General features: G+C 44.6%; 1 protein-coding gene across 2 annotated transcripts in view; it reads right to left on the reverse strand.

Moving 5' to 3' along the window:
- The window catches only part of CNTLN (centlein), a 506,300-nt gene that overhangs the window by 255,592 nt on the left and 227,728 nt on the right, over positions 1-22,980 (reverse strand). The gene's annotated exons all lie outside the window — the stretch shown is intronic.

Here is a 22,980-nt window from a genome sequence, read left to right on the forward strand (position 1 = left end):
ATGTGTATCCATTATATACAGCTTTGTAGAACAATCTGGTAACAGATATATAAAAAGTAAGGCGATTAATCTACAATGGCTTTTGTACTATATATGACTTTTGGTGCCTTTAAACACTTTCCTTATACAGGATCAATTAGACATAATTACAATATTGTTTAAATTACAGCTATAAAACAAAAGGGGTCCATATATAAATGATCATATAGCGGCTCAACGTGTGTTCTTCTTCCAGGTATGTACTTTAAAGAACTCTTATAGAATAGGTACTTATTTCACAAACTCGAAAAATAGTTAAACGTATTTTTATATGCATTATACATGTTCTTGTAAAATAAAAATTAAAGTTCTTGTCCTATAAATAAAGTACATTTCAATCAGTAGAAATTGGAATAAAAATAAGTTCCTCAATTTCATCTGTTAAAAATAAAAAAAATGAAGGTCCTGTGCTGAGATAATCTTATAAATGTGGACCTGCTATGTACTGACCATACAGAAACATAGCTTGAACACAGCTCCTGGGCAGGGGAGGAAACAAAATAGTATAAAGACAGAATAGCATGGAATCGCAGATGATTCTTTCTGTGAGGTAAAACATTTACTTGCTTGTTATCACAAGTGAGTGGTTTTGCCATGTCTTCAGCACTATAGTATGTACTCAGCAAAAATCAAGTCACGGACATGTCAGCTGGAGAGGACACAAAACCGTATAAAGACAGGACAGCATGGAATCTCAGGTGATTCTTTATGTGAGGTAAAACATTACCTTGCTTGTTATTATATGAGTGAGTGTATCTACCATGCTTTCAGCACTATGAATTCAGCAAAAATGAAGTCACCAACATGTGAGCTAAGCAACAGTCAGAGCTTCTGCCTCACTGAGTTGATTTATAATGAGCTCATGGGACTGGAGACACAGCATAAACACCCGCTCTTATGATAAAGCAGGCAGGGTAATGTTTTGCCTCACAGAAAGCAACAGCTGCAAGTCACTGCTATGTTATATGTATAATCACGTATTCTTCCTCCCCTGGTCAGGAGCTGTGGATGATCAGACCATGTTCCTGCATGGTCAGACATGGCCATTACACTGTACACAACAGGGGCACAATTATAGATTATCTAAGAACAGGAATATTTATTTTTTAACATATCCAATTTTGGAAATTATTATTGTTCCTAGATCTATTGATTAAAATGTTCATTGTTTGTGGAACAACCACCTTGAAATAGCATTCAGGCATTTCTTAGTTTGGTGACCTCGAATAACAACCATATCACCTATCACCTGGGATGACATAGAACTTCCTCAAAAGGATTTCTGGATCAAGGCTTACAAGTGAAGCCCCCTTATTTTGTTTGGTATTGACCCAGTTTATTTAGGCTTATCAAGGGCATCACTGCCTGGCTATGTAGCAGCACAGAAGTAAGGCATTTCCCTAGACATCTTTGTCATTCTGGACTGAGGCTTACAACCCTCAGATCAGTAAAATTAGACAAATTGGTTGGTATTCAGACTTTCAGAAACAAATATAACTAAGGATTGGTTTACATCTCGTCTTATAAATTCCATTTATAGTATATCCTGGGAGAATTGGCCAATGTCTACCTTTGAGGAGGAGCCAACTTAGAATACGTAATTTCTTTTGTTGGATGCCTCATCACAAAAAAAAAGATGGCCATCTCCATTGTTTTATACAATATGGAAAAAAAGAAGACATTCTGTTATATTCCACCTGACCGAGGACACCTTTTAAGCCTTCAGCAAGTAGCTAAAGACTACAGGAAGGTCTTTAGCGTGGAACATTTCCCAAAGTAAACCCCAAAATTAGGGGTCTTATGTGATGTGAACCGGGCCTTAAAAAAAAAGTTCAATAGCATTATTAAAACTTGGCAAACAAAATACTAGCGCAATCTGGTGGTGTGTGGCTATATTACTTCATAAGATCAATCAAAGTAAAGACATTGAATGTTGTAACCTCCGAATGGTGGGATCCTGATGGATTTCTACACAACACCATTTATGATAGTTTCTTTTCTTTTGATTGCAGCAGCAGAACACCTGATCCCATGTAATACAGCCTCAAGTTGTCGCATAGTCAGCCAGATCATTGTAATGCTAGATCCCTCCTTGCTCTCCCCTCATGTACGGATGGGCTGTCACCCACCGCTGCAGCCGGCTCCCACCAAGTGGGTGTTTCCTCCTCCCGGAGGCCTGTGTGCATGGCACAGGGCCTCCAGGAGTGCTCCTAAGACTTGCGTGCGCACCGCTGCCCTTCTCTTAAAGAGACACTCCTAGGAAATGCCTCTAAGCCCATCGATGAGAAGCACTGGGTATTTAAGACACACCTTCACTAGAGGAGATGCCTGTTCAAGACTCTCAGTTCTCTTAAGTCAGTGGTATGCTGTATTTTTAGTTGTCAGGTCACCTGCCTGTCCTGTTTAGTCCTGTTCCTGCCTGTACCTGGTCCCAGTCCATCCTGTCCTGTTGGCACGTGGTTCCAGTCCTGTTCCTGTCTGTACCTGATCCCAGCCTGTCCTGCCCTGTTGGCACTTGGATCCAGTTCTGTCCATGTCTATACCTGGTCCCATCCGGTCCTGCCCTGTTGGCACCTGGTTCCAGTCCTGTTCCTGCCTTGTTGGTACTATTGACTGCGTCCTTCCTGGCCATGTCATCTCCCTTGCTAGTGACTCTGCCTGTTTGTCCTGCCCTGTTGGTGTGAGAGACTCTACCTGTTCGTCCTGGCCATGCCATCTGTCTTGCTAGTGACTCTGCCTGTTTGTCCTACCCTGTCGGTGTGACAGACTCTGCCTGTATGTCGTGACTGTGCAGTCTGCTCTTGTGCCCGACCCTGTCCTGGGGGTCAGCTGCTATAGTCCCAGTCTTTACCCTACTAAAGGGTAGGTCGGGGTCTACCTGCGGTCCAGTGGGTCCACTTTACCATCCCTGGCTGCGAGCATTACAATAATACACACTTCCCTAGCAGTTAAAGGACTGAATTATAATCTTTTTTTTTTTTACCGTTATTATTTAGAAAGTGTACACATATTACACCGACACTGAGATTAGATTATAATTAGTAATACAGAACAAAATTGAATTAGAAAAATGGGCTTTGTGATCTGTTTTCGAGAATTGTTTAAGAGCCGGTACCTGTCAGAAAGAAAATAGTATATTATATATTAAGCAGCAGATAGCTGTTGTTAGATCTCAAACCATAGGAAGTAGTTCATGAAAAAGACTTACCGTATATACACACACAATATGAAGTACTGTATAATGGGTAGGCAAGTGATAATCCATAAAGTATAGTTATGGGGGCCAAAAGTAGCCATAGGTTTGACGTGCAGAAGCAGACAGCTCCATGTGCAGCATAAGATATAAAGTCTTGCCAGGCCAATTAGGAGATTACAATAGATAGACTACGGTGTTATAAAGATCGCACAAAAGAAACGGATCAGGAGCTCTGCTATATAAAGAGTTGCATAGTTTAAAGGTAGAAAATAAGTATTTGACACAAAGGGAATCCCTCACTTAGAACTACAGGCAATGGTCCAGTTAATATTTTAAAGAGTATCTGTGACCAGTCGTTACAATAGAAACTCTATACATTATTCAAAATACAGCACCTCCAATACCTGGTTAGGCTGGCGTACTTACTGTGACAATCCATGTCAGAATAGTTGCATAATCCTTATTTTAAAATGAGCTCTAACTGGGCTCAAATGGTATATTTTAATATCAGGAGGAAATATTTTCGAAATGGGATTAAACAGATATTCTTACATGGATTTTCAAAGTAAGTACACCAGCTTCATCAGGTCTAAAAGATTGATTTCAAAATGTATGCAGTTTGTACTGTGAAGTTAGATCACAAAAACACTTTAAGTTAAAAAAATAATTTCATTTTTATTTTGGGAGGTCCTGGCATAAGTCACTAAAAAGGAAATGAACACTATCTATTTTTTTTCCCCATATGCATTGGTACAGGTCAGAATAATGGTTACGGGACAGAATCCAAGGCCAAACCTTTGAGCAGCAATATACCTTCCAAAAACAAGCAGCTTTGTAGCATGAAGCTCTGCTTACACCACAAAGGATATATGTTTTAATATATCTATAAACTTCTATGGGTCAGATATAAGCCAAACTGTCTCCTTTTGCAACTACTGGGGATGGTGAATGTAAAGGTTATGCAGCTGTATATGAATACATACCTCCTATACATTGGAGATCTTTCAGAAGGTGTGAACTTGTGAATGAATGTATGGGTGTGTAAGCACATAAATACAAATATAAATGATACAACGGTTGGTACAACAGATATGTCAGAAATATAGAATAGACTTTTTCACCTAACAAAACTTAAATCAGACAATTATGTGGCACCGACTCAACTTGCATCCAATGAGAAAAGTCATATTCATGCATTCCTCCCTGGTACAGCGGTTCTAGATTCATTGGGCTATGTGCTCACGCTGCAGATGAGTTGCAGATATTTTCTGCAGGTAAACCAGAATGGTCAGCAGAGAAGTGCATGTTAAAATGGCATGCAGGCTGGAGTCTGTTTACCCGAGATTTCACATACGGGCAGCTGATGAAAAACCTGATGCGGCTAGCGGGGAGAGACAGTTATACTGAAGTGAGCTGCGTGATCAGCAGTGACAGCTGAGTCCTCTACCTGCAAATCACTTCAGTCGCGGCGGTCTGATTTGTGGTCACAGGTGAAGGACTCCAGCTGTGACCGGAAATCACCTGAGTGACGGCACCACTGATAGCGCGACTCACTTCAGTTGCTGCGTGCAGCTCACAGCAGGCAGTCATGGTTCTATGGCACTCGCTGTGAGCGTCAGATGTAGGCATGCTGGAAGCATCGTGTGGATTACGTCGGATCTGGAGGGGTGTTTGGGGTGTTAATAAAGTGTTGAAAGAAGGTGGCTTTTTTGTTTTTTATTTCAAATAAAGTATTTTTTAGGCGTTTGTATTTATTTACTTTCACTTACAGATTAGTAATGGGGGTGTCTCAGATGCCTGCCATCAATAATCTAGGACTTAGTGGTAACTAGGGACTGCTATTAACTCCTTATTACCCAGATTGCCACCGCACCACTGGAATTGGGAAGAGCTGTGTTAAGTCCTGGGACTGTCGCATCTAATGGATGCGGCAATTCCAGGTGGCTGCTGGCTGATATTAGGAACCCCCCAGCCTGAAAATAACTTGGGTCTCCCCAGCCTGAGAATACCAGCCCCCAATTGTAAGCTTTATCTTGGCTGGGTATCAAAATTGGAGGGGCCGCAAGCCGTTTTTTTAAATTATTTATTTTATTGTATAGACACGCCCACCAGCGGCTGTGATTGGTTGCAGTCAGATAGTTGTCACTCAGTGTGGGGGCGCGTCTGACTGCAACCAATCACAGGCACCAGTGGGCAAGGGAAGCAGTGAAAATGTATGAGTCTAATGAGCAGCAGCAGTGAATATGTATGAGCAGCTCCGACAGAAGCAGGAGAGGCTGCGGGAGCAGTGTGACAGCCGCGCCGCTGATCGGTGAGTATGAAGTGGAGAGAGAGAGAGAGACACACAGAGAGAAAGACTCAGGAATGGTTGAAATAACGCTGTGAAACAGGACTCAAATCATCACAGTGTGAATACAGCTGCGTGTTAGCAGCGTTATTTATTGACAACAATGAAGTCAATGGGTGAAAAACGATGCTAAACCTGACTCATAATTGACAAGCTGAAGATTTTTTTCTGCATCAAAAACCATACTGAAACTGGACAGAAATAAACCGCAGTGTGTGCACAACAAATCAAAACACCCATTGACTTTGCTGGCTTCATGAGAGACATACAGATTTTGATGCAGATTTTAAAAAAACTGCATCAAAAACCGCAGGGTCTTACAGAAACAGACATACAGACCTAAAAGTAGTGGACAGACGATGTCGATCCTAGAAGTCCTCTAATTTCAAAACACTTATTTATTTATATGTAATGTTTTGTATGAAAGAAGATTTAAAAAAAAAAAAAAAGACTTATCACCCAGGAAGAAACATTCAGGGAAATTCTTAGTTTTAGAGACAATAGATGAAAACCACCATTGTTCACGTCCAGTCTTGATGAGGAGCTGTGCTGGAGGCAGATAATCCTGATTTGTGAAGAGCTGTAAAGCTCTTCATGAATCAGGAGTACCACAAGAGTGGGGTACTCCTCGACGGGCGCCTCATCACAATTCCTACTTCAGTCCCTGTTGGAGTAAGATTTGTGGTGTAGCAATCGCCGCCACCCGTCATGACTTTGACGTGCATCGGTCGCCACATCCTCGTCCCGCCCCAGCTCCCCCCACTTTTTCAGAACGGGGCAAAAATGGACAAAGAACGTAAAAAGTTGCAAAAGTTTTCTGTTTTCGGAGTTTTCTCCGACTTCTTCACAAATTGCTAATAGGGAATACATTTACTGTGGTAAAATGCTGGCATTAAGCTTTTTCTCATCATCATCTAAATAATGAGGCTTCTTAGATAGTACACCACACACACTAGCTGTGATAACTGATTTTCTATCACTACTAGAATACCCCGGTTACCCTGGTTTGTTTTTTATATAAATAGGTCTCCTCAACTGAACAACATAAAATATAATTACATAAATAAAATAAACTTTACAGAACTATAGAGAAGTTCAACAAAGGACATTATTTATACACATATACACAGATATATACACAGGTTATATATATATATATATATATATTTTTATATATATATATATATATTGTGAGGTAGCGCGGTCGGCTGCGCAGCAGAAGACACGGGATCCAGGCATCAAGGTTCACAGCACACGGTGTTTAATGTCCAAACAAAAAGTCCATAACAAAATACATGTGCCTCTCCAGCAGAGGGCTCAGGAAGTTCTGGTCACTTCCCCCACACCCGGCACACCTGCCCTCGTTCCTGTTTCCTTTTAACCCTTCCTTAAGCCTGTAGGGAAACAGCATTAACCCTATAGTGGATTTACTTTCTATCATGGAGTGAGCACAACCTGGGCGAGACATACCGGCCGTCATAGATAACCCCGGTCACAGTCTCACATACCCCCCCCCTCAGTTCAAGCGTGCGGGGTTGAACTCCAGCCATCAAGCACGGGCCGCGGGACAAGGCATCGGCGTTGCCCTGCAACCTACCGGCCCGGTGTTCAACCGTAAACCGGAAGTTCTGCAGAGAAAGGAACCACCGGGTAACCCGGGCATTCCGTTCCTTGGCGGACCTCATCCAGACCAGTGGAGAGTGATCCGTCACCAAGCGAAACTGCCGTCCCAGCAGGTAATAGCGTAGGGACTCCAAGGCCCACTTGATCGCCAGGCACTCCTTCTCCACTACGCTATAATTCCGCTCGGGAGGGGTGAGCTTCCTACTCAAGAAGGTGACGGGGTGTTCCTCCCCCTGAACCACCTGAGACAGCACTGCCCCCAGGCCGACCTCCGAGGCGTCAGTCTGTACTATGAACTCCTTCCGGAAATCAGGGTTGACCAGAACGGGCTGTCCGCACAGGACCCCCTTCAGGGCCCGGAAGGAGTCCTCGGCCTGCGGAGTCCACCGCACCATGACGGACTTCTTGCCTTTGAGAAGGTCCGTCAAGGGGGCTGATAGTCCCGCAAAATCCTTTACAAACCTCCTGTAGTACCCCACGATACCCAGGAAGGCCCTAACCTGCTTCGTGGTCAGGGGTCTAGGCCACTTCTGGATCGCCTCAACCTTGTTAATTTGGGGCTTAATCACTCCTTGGCCTATCACGTAGCCCAAGTAGCGGGCTTCCGTGAGTCCCAATCCACATTTCTTGGGATTGGCTGTCAATCCGGCTGTTCGAAGCGCGTCCACCACCGCTTGTACCTGTTCCAAGTGGGTCTGCCAATCGGTGCTGTAAATAATGATGTCATCCAGGTACGCTGATGCATACGCCTGGTGGGGTTCCAGCACTAAGTCCATCAACCTCTGGAACGTGGCCGGAGCGCCATGTAACCCAAAAGGCAAGACAACATAGTGGAAGAGACCCTCCGGCGTAACAAAAGCTGTTTTCTCCTTGGCGGACTCCGTTAGTGGCACCTGCCAGTACCCTTTGGTCAGGTCGAGCGTGGTAAAATATCGCGCCTGTCCCAGCCTATCAATCAGCTCATCCACCCGGGGCATGGGGTAGAGATCGAACTTGGATATTTCGTTCAATCTCCTAAAGTCATTGCAGAACCTTAAGGAGCCATCGGGTTTTGGTATTAGGACAATCGGACTAGCCCATTCACTCCGGGATTTTTCGATGACCCCCAGGCGTAACATTGTCTTTACTTCCTCCGATATGGCTTGTCGTCGAGCCTCCGGCACCCGGTATGACTTCAGGCGTACCTTCAGGTGGGGCTCGGTGACAATATCATGTCGTATCAGACTGGTCCTACCGGGCAGCTCGGAGAAGACATCGGGGTTCTGCTGAACCAACCGTCTGGCCTCTCGCCTCTGTTGCTTGGTGAGGGCTTCTCCAATCCTTACTTCCGGTTCGTCCTCTCCGGAGGTCGCTGGAGCCGGATGTGAACGACCCGAAGAGGAGGGAGGTGGGGAAAAAACAGCCATCAGGCTTTCCCGTTCCTGCCAAGGTTTTAATAGGTTGACATGGTATATTTGTTCAGGTTTCCGCCTACCGGGCTGCAATACTTTATAGTTAACCACCCCTACTCTTTCCTTTATCTCGTAGGGGCCTTGCCACTGAGCCAGGAATTTGCTCTCCGCCGTGGGGATCAATACCAACACCCGATCCCCGGGTTTAAAGGTCCGCACGGTGGCTTGTCTATTGTAGCGGCCGCTTTGCGCGGCCTGAGCCTCCTGTAAGTGCTCCTTCACAATTGGCATGACCGCGCTTATGCGGTTCTGCATACCCAAAATGTGTTCAATCACACTTTTATGGGGGGTGGGCTCTTGTTCCCATGTTTCCTTTGCCAGGTCCAACAATCCCCGGGGATGTCGCCCGTATAACAATTCAAAAGGCGAAAACCCCGTGGATGCCTGTGGCACCTCTCGTATGGCAAACATCAAATAGGGAAGCATCATATCCCAGTCTTTCCCGTCTTTTGAAATCACCCTTCTTAGCATGGTTTTCAGGGTTTTATTGAAACGCTCGACTAAACCGTCCGTTTGCGGATGATACACAGACGTACGCAACTGCTTGATCTGGAGTAGCCGGCATAGCTCTTTGGTCACTTTAGACATGAATGGGGTCCCCTGATCCGTAAGGATCTCCTTGGGCAATCCCACCCGGCAGAACACAGCAAACAACTCCCGAGCTATAAGCTTTGCTGCAGTATGTCTGAGAGGTATCGCCTCGGGATACCGGGTGGCATAGTCAACGATCACTAGGATGTGTTGGTGCCCTCGAGCGGACTTTACGAGGGGCCCCACCAGATCCATCCCTATCCGTTCAAAAGGGACTTCTATAATGGGTAACGGTACCAACGGACTGCGAAAATGGGTCAGGGGTGCAGTAAGCTGACACTCCGGGCAGGTTTCGCAGAACCGTTTTACCTCCCCAAAGACCCCGGGCCAATAGAACCTTTGCAATATTCGCTCCTGCGTTTTCTTGACCCCTAGGTGGCCACTCATCAGGTGTTTATGAGCCAAGTCGAGGACCCGCCGGCGATGCGGCTGGGGCACCACCAACTGTTCTACCCCTACGCCCCGTATTTCATCTACCCGGTAGAGTAAATCCTGCTTAAGAGCGAAATGGGGGTACCTTACCTGGGCACTGGGCAGCTGTGCCACCCCGTCAACTACTGTCACCCGACTCCGGGCATGTATTAACGTAGGGTCCTGGAGTTGGGCTGTCCCAAACGTATCCGGGGACGCCTCCAACTCCGGGATGGGCTCGACCGTCTCAGCCTCTCCTGCCAATACCTCTAGGGGTGACCTATCGGGTTCACACTCTGTCCCTATCATCGTGACCCCTACGGCAGGTGTCCCGGATTCAGGATTGTAGGGCTCAGGTCCCGGACCGACCAATATCTGAGGGGACTTAGGGGGTCCCCTCCATAAAGTCCAAAAATAGGGCAGATCCCTTCCTAGGATCACGTCATAAGGAAGAGTGTTAAGAAGTCCCACCTCATGTTGCACCTGACCGCAAGGTGCTGTGATGGTGACAATCCCCGTGGGATAGTCGTGGCGGTCCCCATGTATGCAAACCACCCCCACAGTGCGTCCTGTGGCCTTTACTTTAGCTCTCAAGGTGGATCGCACAAGGGTCACTAAGCTTCCGGAATCCAACAATCCTGTAACCGGACATCCATTCACCTGTATTTGGCACAAGTGGGGCTCTGTCTCTGGGGAGACCAGGTCAGCGGTACACACCACCTGAGCATACATTGAACCCCGCCGGGTAACCCCACAATCCATGGGCTCCGTGGTGAGTGGACACTGGGCTTCCATATGTCCCACCCGCTGGCACCGCCAACATCTAATAGGGAAGGAAACCCCCTTGACAAGTTGTCGTTTAGGGTACATGGCCTTCCGGACCTCAGGAACGGCGGGCGCGGCCTCAGCCAGGATGGTAGCGGACTCCTGTACCGGTGTCGGCGGTGGGTCCTTGGCCCTAGGCTTGGAGGGGCCGGACCGACGGGCGGTACGCAAAGTCTCAGTGTCCCGTATCAAGTCCTGCGTAGCCACATGCCGCTCTACCAGGGACACTAATTGGTCCAGGGTACTCGGGTCACCCTGTCCTACCCACCGTTGAACGGTGACGGGTAAAGTGCGCACAAAACGATCCACTACTACCCTTTCCACCATTTGCGCCGGGCTCAGAGTGTCAGGCTGCAACCACTTTTTTACAAGATGTAATAAGTCATAGGCCTGGGAGCGTACGGGTTTGGCTTCCTCATAGAACCACTGATTTACCCGCTGAGCCCGTACATAGGTATTCACCCCCAACCGAGCCAGTATTTCGGCTTTCAGGGTCACATAGTCAATGGCGTCCTCGGTACCGAGGTCCAGGTACGCTTTTTGGGGTTCCCCCGTCAGATAGGGCGACAATACCTCAGCCCACTGCGGGGTCGGCAGCTTTTCCCGCTCGGCCACCCGCTCAAACACCGCCAGGAACGCTTCCACATCATCACCCGGGGTCATCTTTTGCAACGCTTGTCTCACCGCTTTCCGGACGCTGCCGTCGTCACCCGGTCCCGGGGTTGTTGCTGCCGGTCCGGCACGGATCGACTTGGCCAGGAGAACCATCTGTTCTTGGTGCCTTTTTTCCTGCAATTGTAAGGCTTGCTGCTGACGTGCATTGGCCTGCTCCATCTGTTCTTGGTGCATTTTGACCTGCACTTGCAAGGATTGCTGCTGACGTGCATTGGCCTGATCCAACTGTTCTTGGAGTTTTTTTTCCTGCACTTGCAAGGATTGGAGCAGGTGTGCATTGGTCTGTTGCTGCTGTGCATTAGCCTGAGCCAAATGCTTTAGTATGTCCTCCATGGCGTCGCCGGGTTTGGGCTGTAGTATAGCCGCTCGAATCCAGGACATGCGCAGCTGGGTCACCAGGGATGGATGCTACACCTCACCGGCTGTCATGCCCGCATTCTCCACCATATGTGAGGTAGCGCGGTCGGCTGCGCAGCAGAAGACACGGGATCCAGGCATCAAGGTTCACAGCACACGGTGTTTAATGTCCAAACAAAAAGTCCATAACAAAATACATGTGCCTCTCCAGCAGAGGGCTCAGGAAGTTCTGGTCACTTCCCCCACACCCGGCACACCTGCCCTCGTTCCTGTTTCCTTTTAACCCTTCCTTAAGCCTGTAGGGAAACAGCATTAACCCTATAGTGGATTTACTTTCTATCATGGAGTGAGCACAACCTGGGCGAGACATACCGGCCGTCATAGATAACCCCGGTCACAGTCTCACAATATATATATATATATATATATATATATATATAATTAATTTGTTTGAGGGCTTTCTTTTTAGCAAAATGTAATTTGTTATTTATTTTAGAAACTTCTTACAACATGTCTCTGAATTTCCAAGCAATAAATTTTGTATAATTTTGTATTTATTTTCTGAAAATGAGAAATGGTCAAAATAACAAAAAAATGCATTGCTATCAGACCTCAAATAATGCAAGGAAAACAATTTCATAATCGTTTGGAAACAACACTACTAATGTTTTAACTCAGGAAGAGTTCAGAAATCAATATTTTGTGGAATAACCACAATTTTTTTAATCACAGCTTTCATGCGTCTTGGCATGCTTTTCACCAGTTTTTCACACTGCTTTTGGATGACCTTATGTCACTCCTGGTTCAAAAATTTAAGCAGTTCTGCTTTGTTTGATGGCTTGTGACTATTCATCTTCCTCTTGATTACATTCCAGAGGTTTTCAATGGGGTTCAGGTCTGGAGATTGGGCTGACCATGACAGGGTTTTTATGTGGTGGTCCTTCATCCACACATTGATTGACCTAGCTGTGTGGAATGGCGCATTGTCTTTTTCAGCTTTGCCCAACACCTGGTCATCTAATAGTTAGATGGAGACCTGGAGAGGCATACAAGCCACAGTGACTTGTACCCATTGTAACATTTGGTGGAGGATCGGTGATGATCTGGGTATGGTTCAGCAAGGTTGGAATTGGGCAGATTAAACTTTGCGAAGGACGTATGAATCAAGCTACATATAAGGTTATCCTGGAAAAAAAAGTTGCTCCTTCTGCTCAGGCAATGTTCCCCAACTCTGAGGACTAGTTTTTCCAGCAGGACAATATGCCATGCCACACAGCTAGGTTAATCAATGTGTGGATGAAGGACCACCACATCAATACCCTGTCATGGCCATCCCAATGTCCAGACCTGAACCCCACTGAAAACCTCTGGAATGGAATCAAGAATGATTGGCGTCGCACAACTCATCACACAAAACACAAGCCCTCATATGGCTATATTGACGGAAAAATTAAAAAAAGTTATGGTTCGTGGAAGAAGGGAAGGAAAAAATGAAAAAAAAAAAAAAAATGGAAACTTACCGGGTGGTAAAGGGGTTAACATTGCAAAATAATTATTTTATCCATACTGGAAAAACACTGATGACACCAGTACTGCTTTTTCATGTACGTGTTTTATACCCACGTGTGTAGGGAGCCTCAAATGGAATAGCTATCGCCTTCAGTTCCATAGAGATAAATGGAATGAAGGTGGAGCATGCGCACTGCCACTTTATACCTAAGCTCACCCACAGAAATCGGTGGAAGTCACAGCAATTATTCTGTGGAAAGCTGATAAATCAATTCAGTAGGACAATCCATTTAAAAATTATGCAAAAATAATATGCTATGAATAAAACAAAAAAGTATAACTAAAATGTTTAGACTATGGAAAGAAAAACTGTAAAAACATTTTTCAAAAAATGTAAATGCATTTTCATTTTGTAACATAACACCCATTAACAACAAGTTATTACTATTATTTAAATGGATTAAAAGTCAAATAAAACAAAGTAAACAAAAGCTTCAGTTAACAGTAATAGTGAAAGGTCTTGGAACAGCAGTGTCACAAACAGATTGGGATTTACAAATGCAAATTGCCCTCATTACAGCTAAGCTCATTATAGAAAAATGCATGCAGATGAACCGCTGAAACCTGGCCAGCCAAAGGTATTCCAAGCCAATCGCTGGTCACCTTTGGCTTACAATTCATTTTAGCAATGGGCAAAGATCAGCTGCTTGACTAGAAATAGTTGGCCTCTGCATAGTATAACTACTGTGTGCAAGACAAACTATAGTGCCCAGCCTGGTAACTTATTTACTGAAACAGCAGTCTAATGGCAGAACAAATAACTAGTAAATAATAGATTTCACTCCTGTAGGAGACGGTATATACACAAGGCCAATCCATGTTCAGATGGAAGAAGACCTGTACCCACATTAATTAATGACATCACACAAGACTCTAATTTCCACACTAATTCCATTTCAGTCAATAAAATGATTTTACTGTCACTATTTCAGTCTCTCATTCCTAGGATCGGAGCCATTGTTCTTTATATGCAATGTACATTTTTATTTATTTTTTTAACTCTAAATTGATCACTAAGATAGGTAATCACTTTCTCATCAGAGGGAATTTGACTGCCGAGAATGAATAGGAATTAATCTGCAATACAGCCTTAGCTTTTTTTTTTTTTTTTTTGTCTGAGCAATGACAATCCTGGCCAAGAACTGTGCAGGGATCTTCAGTATAGCACCATCACTTTAGGATCAGGGGGAAACCCCCATTAACACGTTCTATAAGATATATTTTTGTATTAAAGAAGTTGTCCACTACTTTAACATTGATGGCCTATCCTTAGGGGTACTTTGCACGCTGCGACATCGCTAGCTGATGATAGCAATGCCGAGAACGATAGTACCCGTCCCCGTCGCAGATGCGATATCTTGTGATAGCTGCCGTAGCGAACATTATCGCTAGGGCAGCTTCACACGCACTTACCTGCCCTGCGACGTCGCTCTGGCCGGCGACCCGCCTCCTTCCTAAGGGGGCGGGTCGTGCGGCGTCACAGCGACGTCACACGGCAGGCGGCCAATAGAAGCGGAGGGGCGGAGATGAGCGGGACGTAAACATCCCGCCCACCTCCTTCCTTCCGCATAGCCGGTGGACGCAGGTAGGAGATGTTCCTCACTCCTGCGGCTTCATACACAGCGATGTGTGCTACCGCAGGAACGAGGAACAACATCGTATCTCCTATTGGTGCGACATTATGGAAATCATAGATCACCGATTTACGATGCTTTTGCGATCATTTATCGGCGCATCTAGGCTTTACACGTTGCGATGTCGTTACTGGCGCCAGGTGTGCGTCACTTTCGACCCCGGCAATATCGCAGTAGCGATGTCGCAACGTGCAAAGTACCCCTTAGGATAGGTCAACAATGTCAGATCCGCCGGGGTCTGAAACCCCGCAAATCAGCTATTTTTCAGTAGCAGGCAACCAGAAATGCTCAGTCCCGGAGCTGCTCAGTCTTCTGATAGCGGCCGCGGCCGAGTACTGCACATCTGCTTCCTACTGAGGTTAGATAGGAGGTGGATGTACAGTACTCGGCTACGGCTGCTAACAGAAAGAAAATGAAGCAGTTCCAGAATGAAGCATTTCCAGCTGCCTGTTGCCTCCACCGGCACCAAGAACAGCTGATCGACAGGGGTGCAGGGTGTCAGACATTCTAAGGAAAGGCCATCAATGTTAAAGTAGTGGACAACTCCTTTAAAATAAAAATGACTTTTTATTTTCTTCTGCTAGCATACACATACCGTATGCTGCTATGCGATTCTAAACACCAAATATGTCATGATTAAGAACCTAAGTGCTTGAAACGCGTTGGCTGGTTCCCTATGTCTTTTTAAATATTTTTTTTTATATTTTAAATGTCATTAAATATGATGTTTTAATTACTATATCGTATATCCTCTGTATCCTTGGTGCTGGAAACAAAACACACTTTCTCCATACCACCATCCAAGAAGTCGAACTGGAATCCATGCACCAGCAAAAACTACAAATTGGGTGAGCTGAAGCTTTTTCTTTTTCTACTGTGCAGGGTGTCAGACCTTGGCCAGTCTGAATTTTTTACCTATCCTAAGGACAGGTCATCAATGTAAAAGTAGGAGAGAACATCTTTAACATAAATCACTTTAATAGAATGGAAGATTGTTAAATTATTATAGCTATGAAGCTTATTTGTAAGCACATGATAGACCCACACTTTCCTAAAGAACTAGTTTAGCAAGCAGATATAATGAAACACAGTTACTGGTATTGATGAGCTAGCTGCAATCATTGCTGTAATGGAACTTGTATACACCATGCCAAATCCATACACTTTTTCACCAGCCATTGCTAGCATAATTTTATACAGTTTTGTAGAAGCTTCAAACCCACAAAACAAAACTCCATCACCAATAGTCATGATCCAGGGTTTACTAGGGAAAGAAATGCCAAATCCATGATACTGGAGTACATTTGTCGTAAAGTGGCTCCCCGCAAGTTGTCAAATCTGGCATAAAGATGCTAAAATTCGCACAAATTTAGCAACATTTCAAACAGTTTTAAATCAAACTGTTTGATGAATAGATTTATATACAATTTATCCAAAGTGCAGACATGAAGTGGATTTCTGATACACCATTCTGCTCTATACCGTACAACCACCATACAACCAGATGAGTACCCTAAATAAGGAGGTCACCAATAGAAATATGTCAGTGGTGAAGAAATTACAAGATTCTCTAGCTGAGATAGGAGAGCAGGTTATTGCACCTTGTAATTAGAGCATAATCGTTGTTTTAATTTTTATTTCATAAATCAATAGTTCACATGAAAATAAGCAACTGTGTAATATATCTGATCAGACAAGTCTGCTTCTTTCTCTGCCAGAATTGGTCAGTCACTATCAAACTTCACAGTTCAAAGGAAAAATCTGTATTCAGTGAAAACTATCCCATTACTGAGATAGGAGATGGCAATTGTTACTGATGAGACTCTATGATGTCGGGAGGAGAGAGGGGATAGAGGCAGAAGCTAGAGGCAGAGGGAGAAGCTATGGGCAGAGGGACGAGCTATGGGCAGAGGGACGAGCTATGGGCAGAGGGACGAGCTAGAAGCAGTGCTTCAACCTCTCCTCCCTCTTATCTCCATAGAATTTCATCAGCTCCAATTGCCATCTCCTATCTCAGTAATGGGAGAGTATTCATTGAATACAGATTTTACCCTGAGAATATTGATAATGACTGACCTAATTCTGGCAGTGAAAGAAGCAGATCTGTCTGATAACATAAATTACAAAGTTGTGTATTTTCATGTGTACTATTGATTTATGAAATAAAAATTAAAAGGACTGTTACGCATTAACAATGGCTATACAAGATTGCTTAGATTTGCACAAAAACATTTTTTGTGAAGAGGAGGAGGTTGTCCATGTTGATTTCACGCTTACTGGAGACTGATAAGGCCAATGTGGCTTAAGCAATTTATACAGCATTGACTACAAGGAACGATCTGAATTGGGCATAACGCTGCTGTAATGCCTTGGTTCTTGTGCTATTGACTTTTATCTTCAATAATAGACTGTCATGTTGTTACAGGAGGAGAAAGTATGGTGTGGATTGTGGATGGTATGTCTCCAACGCCTGTAGTTAGCAGATATGACTATGACTCAATATGGTAGGCATCAAAGGATTTCTTCAGGATGTCCTTATATCTCCTCTTCTTCCGTACCCTTTTATGACGGTGGCCCGTGTTGAGTTCAACATGTAATGCAATCTTGGGTAGAGGATCGTCTTCTATCCTGGCCAGTACTACTGCTTCTTCAGCAGCATGACCTCGATATTGGTAACTCTGCCTGTTGAAGAGCTGTAGTGTTGGTGATCACATTTTTCCAGTAATTTGCAAGATAGTACAGAGGCAGCGATGATGGTACAGCTCATGGAGCCGCAGGTGGTGGTGGTGGTAGATAACCCAAGCCTCAGATCCGTCCAGGTTTGTACACAAAGATGCTTGTTTTTCCAGACTCTTTTATAGAGTCTATCAAATGCATACTTTTGATGATTGTTAGCGATCTCTTTGTCAACCTTGATGTCTGAGGAGATCATGCATTTCAGGTAGTTAAATCTGTTGGACTGTCTTCAGCTCTGATTAGCCAACAGTAATGCATAGAGGGGGAAAGATTCCTGGGGTGCAAACTGATACAGGACCTTGATTTTCTTCAGATTGACTTCTAGTTCATCAGCTTTTGCAAAACAAAATGTACACTGTAGAGCTTCTTCTGTATGGGAGACAAAGGAAGGAACTCTCGAATGAGTTGTATCATGGTCTTAGAGTTGGCCTTTGTTAACTTCAGGTTGCAAAGACTGCCATCAAAGCAGTATTGGATGTGGACTGCATCGTCATCTTGATGGTAATGACATTTGTAGAGAGAGTTGGTGCAAATACACAGCCGTTTCATGTTTATTTATTGGTAAGGGTTCTGGGCGGGAGGGGGACGGGGGGGTCAACGCTGTGTGTGACTTGACCAGGCTGATTTTCATATAGCTGAATGATCATGTTGAGGAACTTTGGAGGACATCCTAATATGGATTTGTGGAGTTAAAAATAGCAAAATTAGTTACATTACACTCAGTCATTGGTACTCTGGCAGTGACTTTCTGCCGCTGCTCCAATCTTTATTAACAAGCTGCAGCTGGCATCATGACCACACCACACATGATCTCATTGGGCCCAGCTGTCTAGTCCTGAAGTCACGACTGAAGCCTCAGCAGCAGCAAAGAGCAGGACCAGGGAATTATGAACAGTTCTAGATATCAGTGAATTTTGCAAAAAAATCTTAAGGTCTTTGCTTATAAGCTGAAGAAGTGTATTTTTTTACCCTTCAGCACAACATAGACCTTAAGTATACCTTTAAATCAACAAAGTAACAGTTTTTGAAGATCGAAGTTTTGGAATAGCCATGCCAAAGCCTAGACCTGAATCCAGTTGAAAATCTATGGGTGACCTGTAGAGGGCTCTACACAAAAGATGCCCTTGCAATCTGACAAATTTGAAGCCCTCATGCAGAAAGAGTTGGCAAAGACTGCAAAATTCTAAATGTGTCAGCTGATAGACTCCCACCTAAAAAGACTGAATGCTGTCATAAATTCAAAGGGTATTTCAACAAAGTATTAGTATAACGGTTTGAATATTTAGGTACCCACATTATTTTAATTCTTTATTTTTCTTTTTCTACCCAAAAAGATTTCAACTTCTCTTTCCACTGAATTGTACAGATTACAGGCAGCATTAATTAAAGGTGAATAAGGTTCTGAAATAAATTTTTGGATGTACTTTTAAATGAGAAAAAAAATGCATTTTAACAAGAGGGTGTAGACTTTTTATACCTTTTTAAACCCTGGACTAATGCCTTTTAGCTAGTATCTTACTCAATGTAATGGTTTTGCACATGCGTATCAGTGAGGGTTCTGCAAGAGTAGTGAAAATTCCCCTAAATGTAGACTAAATTTCCTACCTTAGTCCAAAGGATGCAATCATAAAATCATTACTACATCTTTATCTTGTATCTAATATGAAGCACTGTGTGTTTTCATTTCTCCTAATCTGAGTACAATTAAGTAATTATAATATAAAAAATACTACTATTAATTTCCATTATGGGTTGCTCAAGAACCTATTGTATGTTGTATAGAAAATAGGGAGCTCCTAGCAACGTTGACCAAAAGGCATCACACTGTTGCAGAGTGTGCTGAAATGAGCCATAACATTTAAAACATGCATGGGATGTAAGCAGAAGAAATGGAAAAGAGTTAAGGGTGCTTTACACGCTGTGACATTGCTAACAATATATCGTCGGGGTCACGTCGTTAGTGACGCACATCCGCGCCGTTAGCGACATCGCAGCGTGTGACACCAAGGAGCAACGATCAACGATCGCAAAAGCGTCAAAAATCGTTGATCGTTGACACGTCGCTCCTTTTCATAATATCGTTGCTGCTGCAGGTACGATGTTGTTCGTCGTTCCTGCGGCATCACACATTGCTATGTTTGACACCGCAGGAACGACGAACATCTCCTTACCTGCGTCCACTGGCAATGCGGAAGGAAGGAGGTGGGCGGCATGTTCCGGCCGCTCATCTCCGCCCCTCCTCTGCTATTGGGCGGCCGCTTAGTGACGCCGCAGTGACGTCCCTATGACGCCGAACGCACTTCCCCCTTGAAGGAGGGATTGTTCAGCGGTCACAGCGGCGATAATGGTCGCTACGGCAGCGATCACCAAATGTCGCATGAACGACGGGGGCGCGTGCTGTTGCTAGCGATGTTGCAGCGTGTAAAGCACCCTTAAGGATCCAAGGGATATTAACAAGGGCCAACTAATGATGGACCAGAAAATCAACAAAATAACTCGTCTTGTGTGGTGTTCTCAATGTGCCGTGGTTTTTACTAACCAAAAGAACCATAGGTGAAACAGCAGCAGGGTGGTGGTAGGTAAAGACTCACGTTTGTAGCAGGAACCATAGCCAGAGACCAGATTATTATTCCCAGCTAATCTTTAAAGTATATTTTTTTCCGAATACCTGGAGCATTTTGAGTAAAATGGGTGCAATCGTGCAGCCAGAATTTGACGCACGATACCCGTGTTTGAGCAGCAGTAATCTGATGACCGCTTCCCTTTAAAGTAATCAGCTTTTTGTGCTGCTGTTAATCATCTGTTGAATAGACCAGACTTGCTAGACTCTTCAGGTGTAGTGGTGAGACTTTGCCTAGAGCAGCATGAATCACATGACCAGCGCCTTTTAAATGCTGGCTGTGGAAATAGAAGGTGTCACTACAACAGGGTATCACTGCTCTCTATGTATAGTATTACGGTAGTAAGATAATAGGCGATGTTTGGTGGCATGCAGTGGTAGGATGCAGATCCCAATCAGAGGATCACGGCAGATTGCAGTGTACAGGTAGCTTTTGATAGGTCCGCATATGAAATTCAAATAATTCCACATATTAAAAAGGTGGCCAACGGAAATGTCTCAGTTCATATGGACCTTGGTCACAACCTGGTGTGATGTGTATGCAGGTCAACAGCTAATAGCACTGTGCCATCATCCTACACACTATTCTACATTGCACCAGCCTGTGGTCTAGATGGACCAATACCTTTACATTAACCATGAGAAATAAACTATCATCTTCACTGCAATTGATCCAAATGCACAGTTCTGTACCCTAGATCTCATCATGTAGTGCTGCTTTGCTGTATATCAGTCACTGTGCCCATGCTCATCCTTGTCCACCATCAAAAGTGCCGACAATTGGGGGGTGTGGCCTGCATGCTGAAGGCAATGGCTGCTTAAGAGAGAAGCTCTGTGCTGTGGCTGTACAAACTGGCTCAAAGCTGCTTCAAATCGCTGAGAACTCTCCTCTGAAACAGTGAGTAATCCCCCCTGCACAGTATGCCAAAGGGTAGACCCCGGAAATCTGGCCCCCCAGCCAAGCTTACTGACTTTTATCCCAGGGATAGGGGACCCCCCTCTCCTCAGAAGATGTCTGCTGCTGCAGTGTCTCCCTTACACCAGGAAGAGACAGGGTTGGGAAGCAGTGTCACAGGCACTCCTCTCACAGAGGAAAGGCTGCAAGCCATGCTCAGTTCTCTGAAGTCATCACTGCAGGAGGATTTCAGGGATCTTAAGAACATGATTAAAGAAGTTAAAGAGGAAATCAAATCACTGGGGGACCGTACAGACCATGTGGAGTCTAAAATGGCCGAACTTGCTCAGTCACACAATGATCTGATTGATGCTAACACAGCACTAGAGGAGGAGGTGGGAATACTGAAAAACAAGCTTGGGGATCTGGAAGACAGATCCAGAAGGAACAATCTTAAAATTAGGGGCATTCCTGTATCAGTAGCTGATAAAGAGCTGCCAGATTTCTTTCACAAGTTTCTCCAACTACTGCTCCCAGAACACACAGAAAGATCTCATAGTGGATAGAATACATAGAATCCCTAAACCTAAAGGTATCGACCCCACTCTGCCCAGGGACACGCTGGCACGACTGCATTTTTATAAAACAAAGGAAGCAGTGCTCCAGATACTGAGGGATAACCCTATCCTCCCAGATGAATTTAATGATTTAAAGGTGTTCCCGGACCTGTCTGCTGCAACTCTGGCAAAAAGAAGAGAATTTTCCCAGTTCTCCAGAATCCTGAGGGAGCATGACATACACTATAAATGGGGATTCCCGGTGAAATTGATTATCTTCAGGGATTCTAAAACACATGTATGCCAGTCCCCTCCTCAACTGAGCAAACTACTCGAGTCCTGGGGATTACCCCTTACAATGCACTCAGACTCACGCCGGGAGCAGGGGGATGCTCAGAAGAAAAAGATCAATCCTGAGTGGGAACCAGCTTGAGGGAGTCTCGCCAGCCGCAGGCGTGTGTAGCTCTCGTGTGACCTGTGATGTCACTTAAGCCCTCTGTTGTTCTCGCCTATGGCGAGCAAGTACTTCCCAGCTGTCCGGTAAGGATGAAGCTGAAGCATTCAAGTTTTTTTGTTTTTGTTGTTTTTTCCCTCCACCCATGCACCGTCCCTAACTGGTCCTCCTTGCCTGCCTCTGCCTGCCCTATGCCTCTCAGTCGGCCTGCCTGGAAACATCGTCCTTTCTGGGATCCGCCATGAGTATTAAGTTTCTGTCTCTCAATGTGAAGGGTCTCAATTCTCCTGCAAAAAGATCCATGCTGTGGAGAGAAGTTATAGCATCCAAATGTGATATAGCATGTATTCAAGAAACTCACCTTCTTACTGATGACAATAAAAGGCTACTACATCCAAGATTTCCACATATGTTCTTTGCAAATGACTCAAAAAAAAAAAAAAAAGGAGGAGTGGCTATCCTGATTAAATACTCTGTGGCTTTCAAAATGATTCATGTAACCTATGGGGCAGACGGGAGATATATTATTCTAAAGTGCCTCCTGAATGGGCTTTTGTATACCTTGGCATCGATTTACGCTCCAAACTCATCTCAACTAACATTTGCCCGGAAATTTTTCCAGATGTTTAGGAGCACCGCACAGGGGTCAGAGATAATCTGCGGGGACTTTAACACTCCAGTTCTTCGATCTATGGACTGCTCGGCGGGGTCCGCTAAGTCAGGAAAGGAACTGAAACAGTTGGTCGCGGAGTTTCATCTACATGACATATGGAGATACCTTCATGCATCGAAAAGGGACTATACTTTCTTTTCCCCAAGGCATCGGTTGTACAGCAGGATCGAATTCTTCCTGACGGATAGTAAGACTGTTCACAAGTGTACGGGTGCTGAAGTGGGTCTGATAACATGGTCGGATCACGCTCCGATAACTTTGGTTGTACAGGACTCTACTAGTGGATTTATGGTGCCTCAGTGGAGACTTAATACTAGTTTACTGAAC

This window comes from Anomaloglossus baeobatrachus, chromosome 1, assembly GCF_048569485.1.
Source record: "Anomaloglossus baeobatrachus isolate aAnoBae1 chromosome 1, aAnoBae1.hap1, whole genome shotgun sequence".
Lineage (NCBI taxonomy): Eukaryota > Metazoa > Chordata > Amphibia > Anura > Aromobatidae > Anomaloglossus > Anomaloglossus baeobatrachus.